Raw genomic sequence first — 16763 nt, 5'->3', positions numbered from 1 at the left:
AACATTTCTTCCCATAGAATCCAGTTTCAATTTTTTTTCTCTGAGATTTCACCTAAAAGTATTTTCAACATACCACTTAAATTCTCTTCACACCTACTTGTTCAACAAACCACATTGGTCTCACAAGTACTTCAGTCGATTTCTGTCTTCTGTCAAGATCAGGAATTCTGAACTGAAGCGAAAGCCTCCCAAATTAGCCTTATTAAAAGATGCCTTTCAACACTTCTTAATAAGTGTCTGACCGTAATTCAACGGGAAACCACACAAACAGTTTAAGGTCTCTCTTGACTTTGAAGGAAGAGATTCGTGCCCGGGATCCATTGTTTCGTGTCTTTATTGACATCACAATTTCCCACATATGTGTTGCTTTATTTCTTTTTCTTTTACACTCTATGCACGAAAATCTTTTTGATTTTCCATAAATCCGATTTCCTTAATTACAAGCTATTTTTGGCTATGGGATTTAAGGTTATAAAAGAGATGTGGCTCACAATGTTACACGTGGTCATTTTGCTCTATGACGACAGCTCACTCTAAAGGGATAAGTTGCTGACTCAGCCGAAAGTCTAATCACTTTGATATTTCAAACGTCGCTTGATGGGAAGGCGTGTGAAGCGGAACTGTTTTTCACATTTCAAACGGCGCCTGATGGGAAGGCGTGTGAAATGGGACAGTCTTTCTCTCTCCTGCGAAATCATCGGGGCGCTAAACTGTCACGCGTCAATCACCTAAGGAAACGCTTCGTATTTTCTTTGAAGATTTGGGAACAGATTTTTCTCTCTCTTGTCACCATGGTATAAAAGGTATTTTCTACCGTCATTTACCTCTTTACTGCACCAAATATTCAGAGAGCAAGAAAAGATTTGTTTCTCCTACTGTTCATCATCTTCCCCAAATTCTTCTCTTCAATGGCGGACTCCTCTTCAGTTTATGCTACTTCTCACATTCTGCCAATCCGTCCTCAACAAAGCACTGATCATCGATCTCACTCCATAAGTTTACGATGCTTTCATGTTTCCAATCGTGGAATGTCTCAAGCATTCGCCACTGGTTCCAGCTCTCACCAAAGTCGAACCTGTTCCAATGGAGTATCTGTTGCAAATCTTCTCTATAGCCCACTATGACAAGTCTGTCGATCGAATATTCTTCGACATTCTTGATAACAAGGCCTCCATCTCCAAACAGCGATTCTGTTCGCTTTTAGGGTTTGAACCTGATGAGTCTAGGGTTAACCCTAAATCCATTCCAGTGGGACAGTTGTTCTCCATGTTTTATAACATGGGTTATACTGAAATTCTGACGACCGTCACAAAGTTCAAGAAATCTTGCTTACCTCCTCAGTGGAACGGCTTCTTCACAGTTTTGTTCAAGGGGCTATCGGAACGAAGTGCAGGTTCAGACGGGGCGAGTCGTCTGTTTATGACGATTCTCTATGGGTTGTACCACGGCATCAATCTCGATTTTGGATCGGTTTTATGGCAGCAGCTGATTCAGAGTCTAGCATCTACTTCTTGCCATTCAGAGATCTCCTATGCCAGATTCTGGACGCTGGTCACAAAGGGGGTGATGGACAAGTATCCCGTTCCTATTGTTGCTGATTCTCCACTCTCCTCGATAGGAACCTTTCACACTACGAAGATAATCGTCTCTGATTCCTCTAAATTTCAGTTCGTTGGCTCAATCCCTGAGTCAATTTATGGATGTGTTCCAAGCGACAGTCGCATTATCAGAACTTACAAGGAGTTTCGTCGCTCAGGTCCCAGAGAGCTCACTCCTGAAATGATTCAATCAATCCATGATGTTGATAGGCCTGCTCCCAGGGGAAAGAAACATGACAAGGGAAAAGACAAGAAGGTTGTCAAAGGAGCGAAAGGTCCTTCTCCGAAGAAACGCAAACCTTCCAAGGCAGCTCAATCCCCTCCACCAAAGAAGAGGAAGACTCAACCTAGGTGCAAGCTTATTCTTGCCTCCTCCGCTAGCGAATCTGAGGAACAAAGTTCAGACTCCGAAGAGTCCCTTCGAGGTAATACTCCTCCACGTTCGCCTACCCCTGAGGTACCTGTTTCCACTAGACCTGTCTCTCCTCCCGCAATCTCCATCTCGATTTCCATTCCCCCCATAACCTCCACTACTCAAATACCACCCACCTCTATCCCTGTACCACCTCCTATTTTCACTGATGCTACCACCATAACCACTGCTGGTGTTAGAACCAACGTATCTGATACGGGGGCTCCTACTGCAGCACCCGAAACCACTCCCGCTACCGAACATACATCCGTACCCGAACCTACTTCCACAACCGAGCCTCCACCCTCACCCTCATCTCCTACTCACTCAACAGATAATGAAGAACCTTTTCTTGGAGGAGAGGACATGACGTTTGACTCGGTCTACTACAGTCCGTATCAAATGCAAAGTGATGATGATGATGATGATGCTCCCGTCACCAAGAAGCATCTCAAGGAGCTTCATGAGAAAATCGATTCTCTCATTGCTTCCTCCTCTTCTTCCTCACGATCTACTATCTCAGAGGCTGCTATTCAGGGGCTCGTTGATACGTTTACTAAGGCTCATGAAGCCTCTATCAACTCTGCCACTGCTGCTATCGATGCCTCTACCAAGGCATGTGCTGTAGCGACCGAAAAAGTCGAAAAACTATTTGTTGACGCTACTTCTCTTTTGCAGTCTTTACAGGAAACCGCTGATTCCAATGCAGAGAAGCTTGACTCTCTTGTCAACACGTTGGCCACCTCAGTTGCCTCCGAACTGCAACCATTTGCCAGTCTTCGTCAATCTCTCAGCGATGACAACAAATTGTTTCAGGCGACTGTTGAGGAGCGCCTGACTAAGCTGCATGAAGACCTCGCTTCAGAGAACTCAGTGATGGATGCTCTCGCTCGCAAGACCACTACTCTCAAGGTCAAGAGTCTTCATCTTTTCCAGTCTCAAAAGGAAGTCGCATCTCTTCGATCTGAGCGTGAGGTTATTTCTTCGTGTGTTTCGGATGTCCACGCCGCCCTTTCCAACATCATTGAAGCACATGATCCGATCCTGAATTACTCAGTGAGGCGCACTCTCGTAGAGAATCTTGCTCCTGTCCTTGCTCTACTAAGCAGAATTGAAGGGCTCCTTGAGTTCATGTCCTATCCGAAACAAGGGGAGAAGATGTGTCTCAACCGCCTCCCACTTCCACAGCAACTAAAGCAACCGAACCTCCTCCAGCAAGTCAAGCCTCAGGTTCGGGGGTCAAAGACAAAGGAAAGAAGATTGCTGAAGACAGTGATGATGATGATAAAGAGACCATCTCTGATCTCTTAAAGAAACAAGGTCGGGATAAGGATGCAGACATTAGCGCTTGTGTTGCCAGAGAGTTTGAGGCGAACGAAAGAAAAATGAAGGAGGCTCATGACCTTCTTGAGAGTAGGAAAACTATTTTTCCTCCGTGGAATCTTGAGAAGCTTTTAAAAGAGGCAATTGAAACTCCCAGCATTCTGTGGCTCGAACCAGTGATTTCATTGGATCAAATCAATTCTGTCGATTCTCAGTTCGATAAGCCACTGACCCGAAAAGCCTTCATCTTCCATGCTTTTGATAACGTTGCTGATATCCCTCATCCTCATCCAAAGGTTGATAGGGAACTTGTCGAATTCTATCTAAAGTCTGCTCAACCACAGTATCAGACTTGGAGTGCTCAGAAGATCGTCAATGTTCGGGTCCTCAAACCATTTCCTGAGGGAAGCTTCACAAACGTTCGGTTCAAAGTGCTGAGGGGTTCTGCTAAAACCGAACACGCTATATCACTTGCTGATCTTCCCAACCTGAATCCACATGATTGGATTATTTTGCATAACATCCTCCTCACCAACGAAGCTGAGTATGGTCCAATTATTGATCACTTCAAAAGGATGCTCGTATGCTACATTATGGAGGTTGTCAAGATGGATCAGGAGATCGCTAGCATATTCAAGAAAAAGCCTACTATTTCTCCTGTTGGCTCTGCTAGTGATTTGAACATGATGCAGATGGGAAGAATCGACCCAAAGCGGAATTCTGTCATGTTTACAAGGAACGAAGGCCAAAAATGCTTGTTCGCCTTGGCAAATAAGCACCTTTACACCACTGCATGCTTGGAACATGTTCTGGGAATCATTCATCGATGCAAGCAAAATTCATCAGATGACAAGAAGTATTTTGATGACATGATTTAGTGGTACATTCGCTTCAGACAGACCATCCTTGCTCTCATCCCACGTCTATTTGAAACCAATAAGAAAGTTCCTGCAGATGGACCCAACAAGCCAAAGTGATAGTCTCGCTCCAATTGACGCAAAGGGGGAGATTGTAGGGTCTGAAAGGTGTTGCGTCTTGGGCTCGCTATTTAGTACATTTGGTCTCCGGATTGGGCCTGTCCATCCAAGAGTTATATATAGGGTTTTGTATTTATAGGTGCTTGCATGCATCTTAGTACGTAGGATTTGGAAGTCAATTATTCTGAAAGATTTGATTCTTATTTGTTTTGTAACCCTAACAGCCTCTACAAAGGAAGCTCTTTATCGAGCTCTGCTGAGGCTTGAATCTATTGAATCATTCGACATATTTTGATTCATTCTTGTGTTTTATATTGCTGTTTTTCGTTTTTGTGATTAACCTGTTAGAAGATCTAAATGATCAAAGAGTTTCTTAACTCATCAGTAGCAAATCCTTGTGCTCGATACTGGGTCCGGCTGGCGAAAATGCCTCACAAAGTGCCCATCCTTTCCATATTTGTGGAATACATAAGTAGATCGACAATGACCCTCATGAACCTTGCCGCACTTGCCACAAGTGCGACCCCTCTGACTCCCAGAGCTCATATTAGAAACCTTGAACTGCTTTGCTGCTGGCTGAGACTGCACAGGGTCATGCCTCAACTCCTTTGTTTGGAGATCCATCTCAATCTCACGCCGCCTTGCGACCTCATGTAACTCAATGAGTGAATCATATCGTTGAATGGACCTAAACTGGCGGATATCTTCCTTAAGCATGCTCAAGTATCAAGTCATCTAAGCTTATGCAGAAGCAGCAAACTCAGGGCTAATCTCTCCATCTCAACCAAAGGAATGTATCTTGATCGGAACATATCAGAAAACTTCTCCAATGATACAACAACTCTCTGCTCCAGAGTGTATGAACCAGCAACCAGTCCCCACCAATCCTTTGCTCTAGACCAAAGAAGGTTCAGAGAGCACTTGACCTTCTGGTCAGCTGGGCATGAGTAAGTAAAGAAACATCCATCCACATCGGACAATCACCTCATAACAATGATTGGATGCTAGACTCCATCAAACACCCGGGGATTTATATTGTTGAAGTACTGGTACTAGAAGGCTCTCGCCCCACCAGTCCCTGCAGCAGCAACGACCGCGGTGGCTGCAACAACAACGACCTCAAAAAGTGCAGCATACCAGTCATCAGAGAACTCCATCATGGTGGTATTGATAGACCCAAACAACTCCGGTATCTGTCCTCGGAAAATAGAAACCACCTCAACATGAATTATCTCCCTAACCTGATCCTCAGACAACACTGGCCTATCCTGGCCACTCGCTCCTGCTCTTGATCCGGACCCTGACTCAAATCGCCCCGTAACCACAATATTGAAAATAAGCCAGAAAATATTAGATGAGGCGCATATCATACCATAGGAACCATTCCACAACAAAACCCTAGGGGTTGTGAGTTCCCTGATACGCGTACGAGTCCTTTGCTTCCAGTAGTATGGGCCTATACTACCTTCCGCACCTACTCGTATTTGTCTCAGAAGATCATCAAAACAACCCTAACATCACACACTAGAATACGCATACACCCTATTCTCAGTTCCTAGATAAAGGCTAGACATTTCTTAACTAGCCGGCTGACCCCACATAACTCATCCACAAAAACTTCCACCAACCATGCAACACTCGTGTATGCTAATAATACATAACACTGGATCCTATAGACAGTCAAATACTTGAATCTACCCTAAACCCACAACCAAACAAGGAACAAGAAATAAGGCTAAATCAAACATTCTCTGGCTATAAAATCTTAGTTATGTACAATTTTGATTCATACACTAAGCAACTACAGTAATGATGTCAATTTCATATAAGGAAGAAACACTAGACTATCAGACATCATATAATCAGGCAATTCCCGAAGATCCCTAGCCTATCACTAGCATGGTGTTCTATCATAACATAACATCGAATAACAGTGTGGCAACTTGGGGTATACTTACTGGCTCTGGCTGATCGTACACATCACTTCCTTTCTTGATTATTTTAAAAATTATTTTGAAAATCATTTTTAAAACTTTTGCACTTCCTTAGTTTCAGACTGGATTTACATGGATGTTCCTCCAATTCGCTTAAGGCTCTGATACCAACGTGTAACGTCTCAGAAATCACAACAAATTTAAAAATTTTAAAATAACCCATTTACTAGAAGAAGTGTTTACAAAACCATTGTTTCCAAAACATTATCTAAAAACAGAGTCTCCCAAGATCAACAACATAAAGCCAAGGGTATGTACGGTCGTGCCTTCGCCATGTCACAGTCCTATGAAGCACCTGAAACAAAACCAAAACTGTAAGTCAACGCTTAATGAGCTCCCCCAAAGTACCACCATATAAACATCACAGACAGCAACATGCATACAAATTCTTCAGCATGACAGGACCGCCTCACTGGGTCTACAGCCTATCTGGACCGCTATGGGCCTTCGGCCTGACTAGTCTGCCTCACAAGCCTTCAGTCTATCTAGACTGCCTTGGGAATCTTGGCCTTCAGTACAAAGCAGTATTGCCTTAACCTGATACACCATCACATATCAACAGTTACCATGACAATCAATAGCTAACATATACAGGAGGTCACACATATATAAAAGATCACTATGTGACATCCCCGATTTCACGGACAGAAAAGATCGATTTTTGTTTATGCTTTGTTTTTAAAATCAGGGTAATCTTTTAAAGAAAACGTTTGCGGAATTTGTTCCCAAAACAAAACATGATAAGAATTTATCAAAACGTTTCTTAAGAGAATGTATTTTCATTATATAACAAAATCTCGGGATGTAATGTTCCGATACAGACACATAAGCATAAACAGAACTTACATTCAATATGTCTTCGTATCAATATATCTCCTTTAGATCTCTCTGTGAAATATGTCTTTGTATCAATACTTGTGATACAAAGAAAACCGAGTGGGTCAGGCTTGGGAGCCTAGTGAGCACATAGGGTTTTCATCTCACAATGTTATATCATATATTTATAAATATAGAACATTCAAACTTGTGCAATTTCACCATATAAAGGCAACTCTTATCCCACCCCATCGATCCTCACAACAACACGATCTAACTCTCGTATCTGAAATTTTCCTCTTTACTTGATCCCTACTCACGAATGTAAAACTATCCTCTTCACCCGATCCATACTCACAGATCTAAAACTAACCTTTTCACCTGATCCATACTCACGGATCTAAAACTAACCTTTTCCCCTGATCCATACTCACGGATCTAAAACTACCTGATCCATACTCACCGATCTAAAACTAACCTCTTGAGCTGATCCATACTCCCGTATCAATAATTGTACCCAATCCATACTCCCGGAATAGGGACAATTAACTATACCTTAATCCTAATCTGATCCATACACCCGAATCAATAACTATGCCCAATCCATACTCTTGGACTAGGGACAATTAACTTAGTCTTAATCCATACTCTCAGACTAATAACAAGTTTTATCTCTTTACCTGATCCATACTCCCGGATCTAAAACTAACCTCTTGGTCTAATCCATACTCACGGATCTAAAACTAGCCTCTTGATCCGATCCTTACTCACGGATCTGAAACTAACCTCTTGATCTCATTATCCAACTCATCCTTTTATCACACACCAACTATCTCATCTACCCATGTTCTACCCAACATATTTGTAGATATAAATTACATATATAGTTTAACTCATTTAAAAACTATATAAACATCCATTCCACACTCATCTCAAATAAAAAACAATATATAAACACATAGCACGTATTTCATAACAAATACTTCATATTTATGTGTTAGAAGAAAGTAACAACACACTCACTTGATCAGAAGATGATCAGACATCACTACGACTCTTGAAATAATCTTTTGCGACGAAACCGGGATGTTTCCTTCAAAACTGGGCTTCACGCGGGCAGAGCTTCGGCTCGAAAACTATTTTTCTCGGGATCTTCGGGCTTCTGGACTTGCTTCAGGTATCGGGAATGATAACGGGGCTTCGGGGTATTTCTTGCACGCAAAACGAGGTAAAAACGCGAGAGAAATGGAAGAATGGAGCACCAAAACTCGACAGCCCTCAACATCAATTTATAGGATGTTGGAAGAAGGATTACGCTAGGCGTAATCTTTAGTTACGCTGAGCGTAACCTGGATAAGGTCGCTGACTCCCCCCTCCTTTGGATAATATCGAAATTTATAATTAAATTTAATATTTTAATTATTTAATAAAATTCATAAATTCATATATTCCTCATACGAACTCCGTTTTCGACATTCTTTATATCCACGCGTAGGTGAGACTATACTCTACAACTTTCGTTTAGACTCCGTCGGCTAATTTTGACGTCATTTTTATTATTTATTTTTAGTAGGCCAGGACAAGAAAACTTCGTTATAAATTCATAACTTCTTCATTCGGCGTCCGTTTTCGTCTGTCTTTTTACCGTTTCACTACTATCAACAAAATCTTCGATTCTCGTTTAGATTGTTTCGGCTAAAAACCGCTCGGTCTCAAATCGAGTATTCGGGCTGCATACCGCTAAGTCGAAACTTAGAAAAATCATAACTTCCTCATACGAAGTCAGATTCAGACGTTCTTTTTATGCCCGCTCATGGTTTAACGAACTCTACGACTTTCGTTTAGATCTCTAAGGCTAAATATCAATCTAACGTAAATTCACTTTTTACGTCATTCAGCGTCGTGCCGGTTCTGTCACGAAACTTCGATATGTCATAACTTCTTCGTTATAACTCGGATTTCGGCGTTCTTTATATGTACGAAATCCTTGTAACATATACTATACCTTAGTTAAGATTATTAGTTCTAAATAATCTTTCATCGAAAATTCATTTTTGATGCTTATCGTCTCTAAATTGACTAGCCCTAATCTACGGGCGTTACACACTACAACATAGCAATATCCTATATACCAGGATACAAATCTAATGGGTCATTACAGCATAACAACATACGGTTAAACAAGGATATGAATCCAATGGGCCGACCTTGGTGGCTTCGACTTGTAAGTACATTGAGGAAAACTCACCTTACAACCTGACGAATAGTTGATCAATACTCTGCTCCCAAATACCGGCTCAACCCAAATCCTAAATGTCAATACATTTCCATTCTAAATTAATACCATTTTCCCAAAAATACCCTTGGTCAAAAGTGGTCAAAATCAATAAGTCAACCGAGTCAACTCATCTGAGTCGACTCAGGCTTCGTACGTGGGGCGTACTTTGGAGATACGCGGGGCGTACTAACTGTCTGAGGCATTGGGGCTAGATCTGCGTACGTGGAGTACCCTTTGGTACGCCTAATGTACGTAGTTGTCCCCTTCTTAACATATTAAGTGCTTATTTCTTCGACATAACACGTCCAATTGCAGATCCAAGGCTAAAATACCATCCATAGTCATAAAGTTTCCAAATTTATGGCTTTGCATGTCCATTAAGTGCTGAAAACACAAAAACTCAACATCTTAATGGCTTAAGGCCTTTTATAGCATGCATGGACTAAAACTAGCCATCAAGACCACATTTTTATGACTTAAGACTCCCTTATAAGGTCTGAAAGGACAACTTATTTGGTCAAGAGCATGTCATGCTCAAGAATCAACATATTTAGGACCAAAAAGTGCCCAAAAGGAAGAAATGGATAGATCTAGAAGATGTAGTGATCAAGTTATGTACTTTTTACCTCCAAGAGGTTGCTAGAAAGTAAGAAATCACACATAGGGTTTTCTAGACGGTTGAAATCTCAAATGGGGGCTGATGAGAGAATGATAAATGAGGCTATAATGGTTTTTATATATAGACCAAACCTTAAAAATTAGGGTTTGAACTTCCTCCACGTATGCCCTGCATACGAGGTGTATGTCCTTCATACTACGGCCCGCCTTAGTACGCTCAACGTACGAAACGTATGCCCAATGTACTACCTCATTGCCTAAAATTTCCAAAATGCCATTATGGGCCATTTTGCACTCTTTCTTATACTCAGGGACTAAATGCAATATTTATTCATACATAGGGATAAAATTGAAAATACTTCAACATTAGGATGTTACGATTCTCCCCCACTTGAATTAGACTTCGTCCTCGAAGTCGGCCGTCACGGACAACTCAGGATAATGCTCCCGCATCTCCGCCTGCGGCTCCCAGGTCCACTTGGAGCCTTTATGATGTTTCCACTAAACCTTTACCAAAGGTATCTCCTTTTTGCACTAAATCTTCATATTCCCTTCCACTATCGCTACCGGCATCTCAACATAATTCAGGCACTCATCGACCTGAATATCATCCAAAGGGACCACGACCTCATCATCCATCATGCACTTCCACACATGTGAAACATGGAAAGTGTTGTGAATCTGGCTGAGCTCACTCGACAAATCTAACCGGTAGGCTACTCAGCCTACCTTGGCGATCAAACAGAACGGTCCAATATACCGGGGCCCCAAATTTCCCCTCTTCCTAAAGCGTATCACACTGTTCCAGGGTGATACCTTCAGTAGTACCATATCACCGACCTGAAATCCCAACTCCGATCGGTGCCGGTCGGCATAACTCTTCTACGGACTCTGAGTTGTCTGCAGTCTCTGCCTGCTTTGTTGAATAAGCTCTATGGTCTGAAGGACTAACTTAGTCCTTCCCATGACTCTGTGACCCACTTCCCCCCAACAAATTGGGGTACATCATCTCCGAACATACAAGAGCTTAAAAGGCGGGGCACAAATATGGGAGTGATAGGTTTTGTTGTAGGTAAACTGCACAAGAGGTAGGCAAGAATCCCAACTCCCACCAAAATCTGTAAAACAAGATCGCAACATATCCTCAAGTGTTTGGACGGTTTTCTCACTCTGGTCGTCGCTATGCTGATGATAAGCAATGCTGAAATGTAGCCTCATACCCAGTTCCTCGTGGAACTTCTGTTAGAATCGGGAAGTAAACTGAACATCTCGATCTGATACAATGGATACCTAAACCCCATGATGAGCAAAAATCTCCCAAACAAACACATTGGACAACTTTTCGGCCGAAGAGCTCTCCTGGATGGCCAAAAAGTGGGCACTCTTGGTTAATCGATCCACGATGACTCATATAGCATCAAAACCCTTGGCAGTCTTTGGTAATTTGGTGATAAAATACATGGTGATCTGTTCCCACTTCCACATGGGAACCTCCAAAGGCTGCAACTTGCCATGTGACCTCTGATGGTCGGCCTTGACCATTCTACACGTTAAGCATCACTCAATATACTAGGTTATCTCCCTCTTCATACACTACCACTAGTAACTTAATCTCAGATCCCGATACTTCTTAGTGGCTCCCATGTGTTTAGAAACGCAAGGCTTATGAGCCTCCTCCAACACTACATGCCTGATCCCACCAGAAATTGAAACCCAAACCCGACCACACCAGGTCAACAACCCCCGACTATCGGTGACAAACATGTCGATCTCTTCCCTGATCCTCTCATGTTTCCAGTTCTCCTTCTTGACTCCTTCTGCCTGAGCCCATCTGGTCAAATCCAAAAGTGGGGAATCAACGGATATCCTCATACACATCTCTCCAGCTGGAGCTCCAGCCGGGTTACGGCTCAAGGCATCTACTACCACATTTGCTTTACCCAGATGGTAAAGGATCTTGAAGTCATAATCCTTGACCACGTCTATCTACCTGCGCTGCCTCATGTTCAAGTTCAGTTGGTCCATAAGATATCCCAAAATCTTGTGATCCATGTAAACGGTACAACGAAACCCATATAGATAATGTCTCCAAATCTTGAGGGCAAACACCACTTCCCCAACTCTAGGTCATGAATAGGATATTGTGCCTCATGCGGCTTCACCTGTCGAGAAGCATAAGCATTCACTCATCCCCTCTGCATAAGGACCGCCCCCAAAACAGTGATGGATGCATCACAAATACCATGAAATCCTTGACACCTTCTGGAAGGGTCAACACTTCGGCCTCACATAACCTCTGTCGCAGCATCTCAAAAGCAACCTGCTGCTCAGGGTCCCATCAGAAATCCACTCCCTTCCTCATCAAACGAGTGAGGGGTATTGAAATTTTGGAGAAGTCCTGAATAAAGCTTCGATAATACCTGAATAATCCCAAGAAACTCCTGATCTCTTAGGGAGATTTCAAAACCTCCCACTACATCACAGCCTCGATCTTGGCCAGATCGACCAAAATCCCGTCCTAGTTAACGAGATGTCCTAGGAACTGGACCTCCCATAACCAGAACTCACACTTTGAGCACTTGGCATATAGTTATTTCCGCTTCAATACTCTCAACAACTCTCGAAGGTGCTCCTCTTGTTTCTCTCTGTCTTGGAATAGACCAAGATATCATCAATGAACACAATAACTGATCGATCGAGCATTGGCCTGCATACATGATTCATCAAATCCATACATACTGTAGACACATTAGTGGGCCTAAATGGCATCACCATGAACTCGTAATGCTCATAACGAGTCCGAAACATGGGCTTCTCCAAGTCCTCCTCTCTCATCCTCACCTGAGAATACCCCAACCTCAATTTGATCTTGGAGAACCAAGATGCACCCTACAACTGATCAAAGAGGTCATTAATCCACGGAAGGGGACAACGGTTCTTCACCATCAACTTGTTCAACTCATGGTAATCAATGCACATCCAGTGTGAACCATCCTTCATCTTGTCGAACAGAATTGGTGCTCCCCACGGTGAATTGCTCGGTCTGATGAACTGCTTGCCTAACAGCTCCCGAAGCTAAAATGAAAACTCCTACATCTCAAGTGGTGTCGAGCGGTACGACGCCTTGGCAATTGGAACTGCACCTGACACTAGGTCAATCATGAACTCAACCTGCCTCTCGGGAGGCACACTAGATAAATCCTCTAAAACACAAATTAGCAAACTCTCTAACAATGGGCACATCTGAAATCGAGACCTGCTCCCCCAACCGAGTATCAACCACATAGGCTAGATAACCCAAACACCCATGTTGTATATACTATCGAGCCCTAGACGCTGAAGAAAAACCTGGTCCAACCCTGGTACCCTCTCCATAGATGACCAGTTCTCCCCACTTGGGGTTTGAACTATCACTCGCTGACCTTCACAATCGATCATAGCCACAAAACTGCTCAGCCAATCCATCCCTACTATCACATACACCTCTCCCATAGGGATCAGAATCAAATCAATCAGATAAGGCATCCTGAATATCTCCAATACACAACCTTGATACACTCTGGATGTAGAAACCCCATGTTCATTAGCTATAGAAACCAGCAACGGACACTCCAAATCACTAAGGTTCATACCAAAATTTCTATTAAAACATCGAGACATGAAGGACCGAATGACGCCTGAGTCAAATAACATAAGAGCAAAAAAACACAAGATCAAACAAAAAATTCACTAAGAATGTACATATCATAAACATAAGCATAAGCCTACCATGATATAATCGATAGAACTAATAATAGAAACATACCAGTTACGACGTCTGGCGCTGCCCTCGTCCCCTCGGCAGTGAGTTGAAAAGCACGGCCCCGAGCCCTCGGGGGCTCCGCCCTACCCTGACGCCCATTGGTAATCCTTAGATTGCATGGCATAGGGGCTTGCCTCGGCTTGGCGGCGAGTAATGGACAACTGACCTTCACATGGCCAACCTAATCATAATGGTATCAAATCCTGGTGCTCGATATCGGGGCTTTCCAGAGAAAATCCCTCGCAAAGTGCCCCTCCTTGCCATATTTGTGTCATCCAGAAGTAGATCGTAAAAGGACCCTCATGAACCTTGCCGCACTTGCCACAAGTGCTGCCCCTCTAACTCCTAGAGCTCACATTAACGGCCTTGAAACCGTAGGCTGCGACTGCATAGGGTCATACCTCAACTCCTTTATTTGCAGCCCCATCTCAATCTCACGTCGCCTTGCGGCCTCATGTAACTCAATGTGTGAACCATATCGTTGAATGGACACAAACTGGCGGATATCTGCCTTGAGCATGCTCAAGTATCGAGTCATCTAAGCTTGCTCAGAAGTTTCAAAATTAGAGTAAAACAATGCTCTCTCAGCGAACATCTTGGTGATCTCCGTTACCGACTCAGTACCCTGCCGCAGGTCCAAACACTCCTAGGCCAATATATCCCTCTCAACCAGAGGAACATATCTTGAGCGGAACATATCAGAAAATTGCTCCCATGATACAACAACTCTCTACTCTAGAGTGTATGAACCAGTAACCAATCTCCACCAATCCTTCGCCCCAGACCGAAGAAGGTTCAAAGCACACTTGACCTTCTGGTCAGCTGGGCAGGAGCAAGTAAAGAAATATCCCTCCATAACGGAAAGCCACATCATGGAATTGATCAGATCTTGGACTCCATCAAATACTGTGGGATTCGTATTGTCGAAGTCCTAGTACTGGAAGGCTCTCCCCCCCCCCCCCCCACCAATCCCTGCAGAAGCAACGGTCGCGGTGGCTGCAGCAACAATAGCCTCAAAAAGTGCAGCGTATGTGTCATCAAAGAACTCCATCATGGCTGCCTTGATAGACTCAACCAACTCCAGTATCTGCCCCAGACAATAAAAACCACCTCAGCATGAATCATCTCCCTAACCTGATCCTAAGACAACCCTGGCCTATCCTGGCCACTCGTTCTTGCTCCTGATCCGGACCTTGAATCAAATCGCCTCATAACCACCAAACGGAAAATAAAACAAAAAATATCAGATTAGGTGCATATCATTCCATAGGAACCATTCCACAACAAAACCCTAGGGGTTGTGACTTCCTTGCTACGTGTACGGGTCTTGTGCTTCCAGTAGTACGGACCCATACTACCTTCCGCACCTACCCGTATTTGTCTCAGAAGATCATCACAACAACCCTAATAGTACACACTATAATATGCATACATCCTATTCTTACTTCGTAGAGAAAGGCTAGACATTCCTCAACTAGCCGGCTGACCCCACCTAACTCATCCATGAAACTTCCACCAACTTGCAACACTCGTGTATGCTAATCATACATAATACTGGATCCTATAGACCATCGAATACAAGATTTCACCATAAGCCCACAACCAGACAAGGAACAAGAAATAAAGCTAAATAAAAAATTCTCAGGCTATAAAATCTTAGTTATGTATAATTTTGATGCATACACTAAACAACTACAGTAATGATGTTAATTTCATATAAGGAAGAAACCCTAGGCTATCAGGCATCATATAATCAAGCAATTCCTAAAGATCCCTAGCCTATCACTAGTATGTTGCTCTATCATAACATTACATCGATAACAATGTGGTAACTTGGGGTATACTTACTGGCTCTGGCTGATCGTACACATCACATCCTTTTTTGGCTATTTTTGAGAATCATTTTTAAAACTTTTGCAGTTCCTTAGTTTGAGACTGGATTCACATGGAAGTTCCTCCTATTCACTCAAACCAAGGCTATGATACCAACTTGTAATGTCTCAAAAATCACAACAAATTTAAACTTTTTAAAATAGCCCATTTACTAAAAGAAGTGTTTACAAAACCATTGTTTCCAAAACGTTATCTGCAAACAGAGTCTCCCAAGATCAACAACATGAAACCGAGGATGTGTATGGTCACGCCTTTGCCTTACCATGGTCCTCTGAAGTACTTGATGTTGGAATAGTGTCTAAGGCTGTAACTATATTCGGTTGTGCATGGTCCTTTTGGGTTGCCTTCACCATAGCAACTTGATAGGATGATTTATAGAGAGAATAAATATTATTAATATATTTATGGGAATAATATAATGAATAATATATTTGTTATTTGATTAATATAAGTCATAGAATTAATTAGAATTAATTTGGTGACTTAAAGAGATTAATTAAATAAAGGGGTATAAACTGTCAATTGTTTGATAGTTAAGCTTTAAACTGTAAATCCATTTGGATATACTATGGACGAATTCTAAGAGGATTAGGATAGCTAAAATCGTCCATTAGAGTTATCTAGGAATGGATTTGGATAGCCTTAAGAGAAGATTATCTGATAGGGACTTATCTGTAATCATTAAGGAATCTACAAGTATAAATAGACCCCATGGCATAGGGAATTCGACACTTCTGAAAAAGCAAGAGAACTCTGGTCGAATTCCTCCCCTCTCCTCTCTCCTAAATCATCCTCCTTGCTTTGGTGTTTGTAAGCCATTAGAGGAGTGACACTTGTGACTCTAGAAGCTCCAAGACCTCAAGATCAACAAGGAACTCAAAGGTATGATTCTAGATCTGTTTTAATGTTCTTGTTTAACCTAATTAGTAATTAGAAGTCTTGGATTCAAAGCATGTTTATTAGAAAGCCTAGATCCAAGCATTAGGGTTTTGCATGCGCACATAGGAAAGTTCTTATGGCTAAAACCCATCACTTGAAACAAAACCACAACT

Source organism: Lactuca sativa, chromosome 4 (assembly GCF_002870075.4).
Source record: "Lactuca sativa cultivar Salinas chromosome 4, Lsat_Salinas_v11, whole genome shotgun sequence".
Taxonomy (NCBI): domain Eukaryota; kingdom Viridiplantae; phylum Streptophyta; class Magnoliopsida; order Asterales; family Asteraceae; genus Lactuca; species Lactuca sativa.
The sequence above is the reverse complement of the archived record's forward strand: the minus strand, read 5'-3'. Positions refer to the sequence as shown.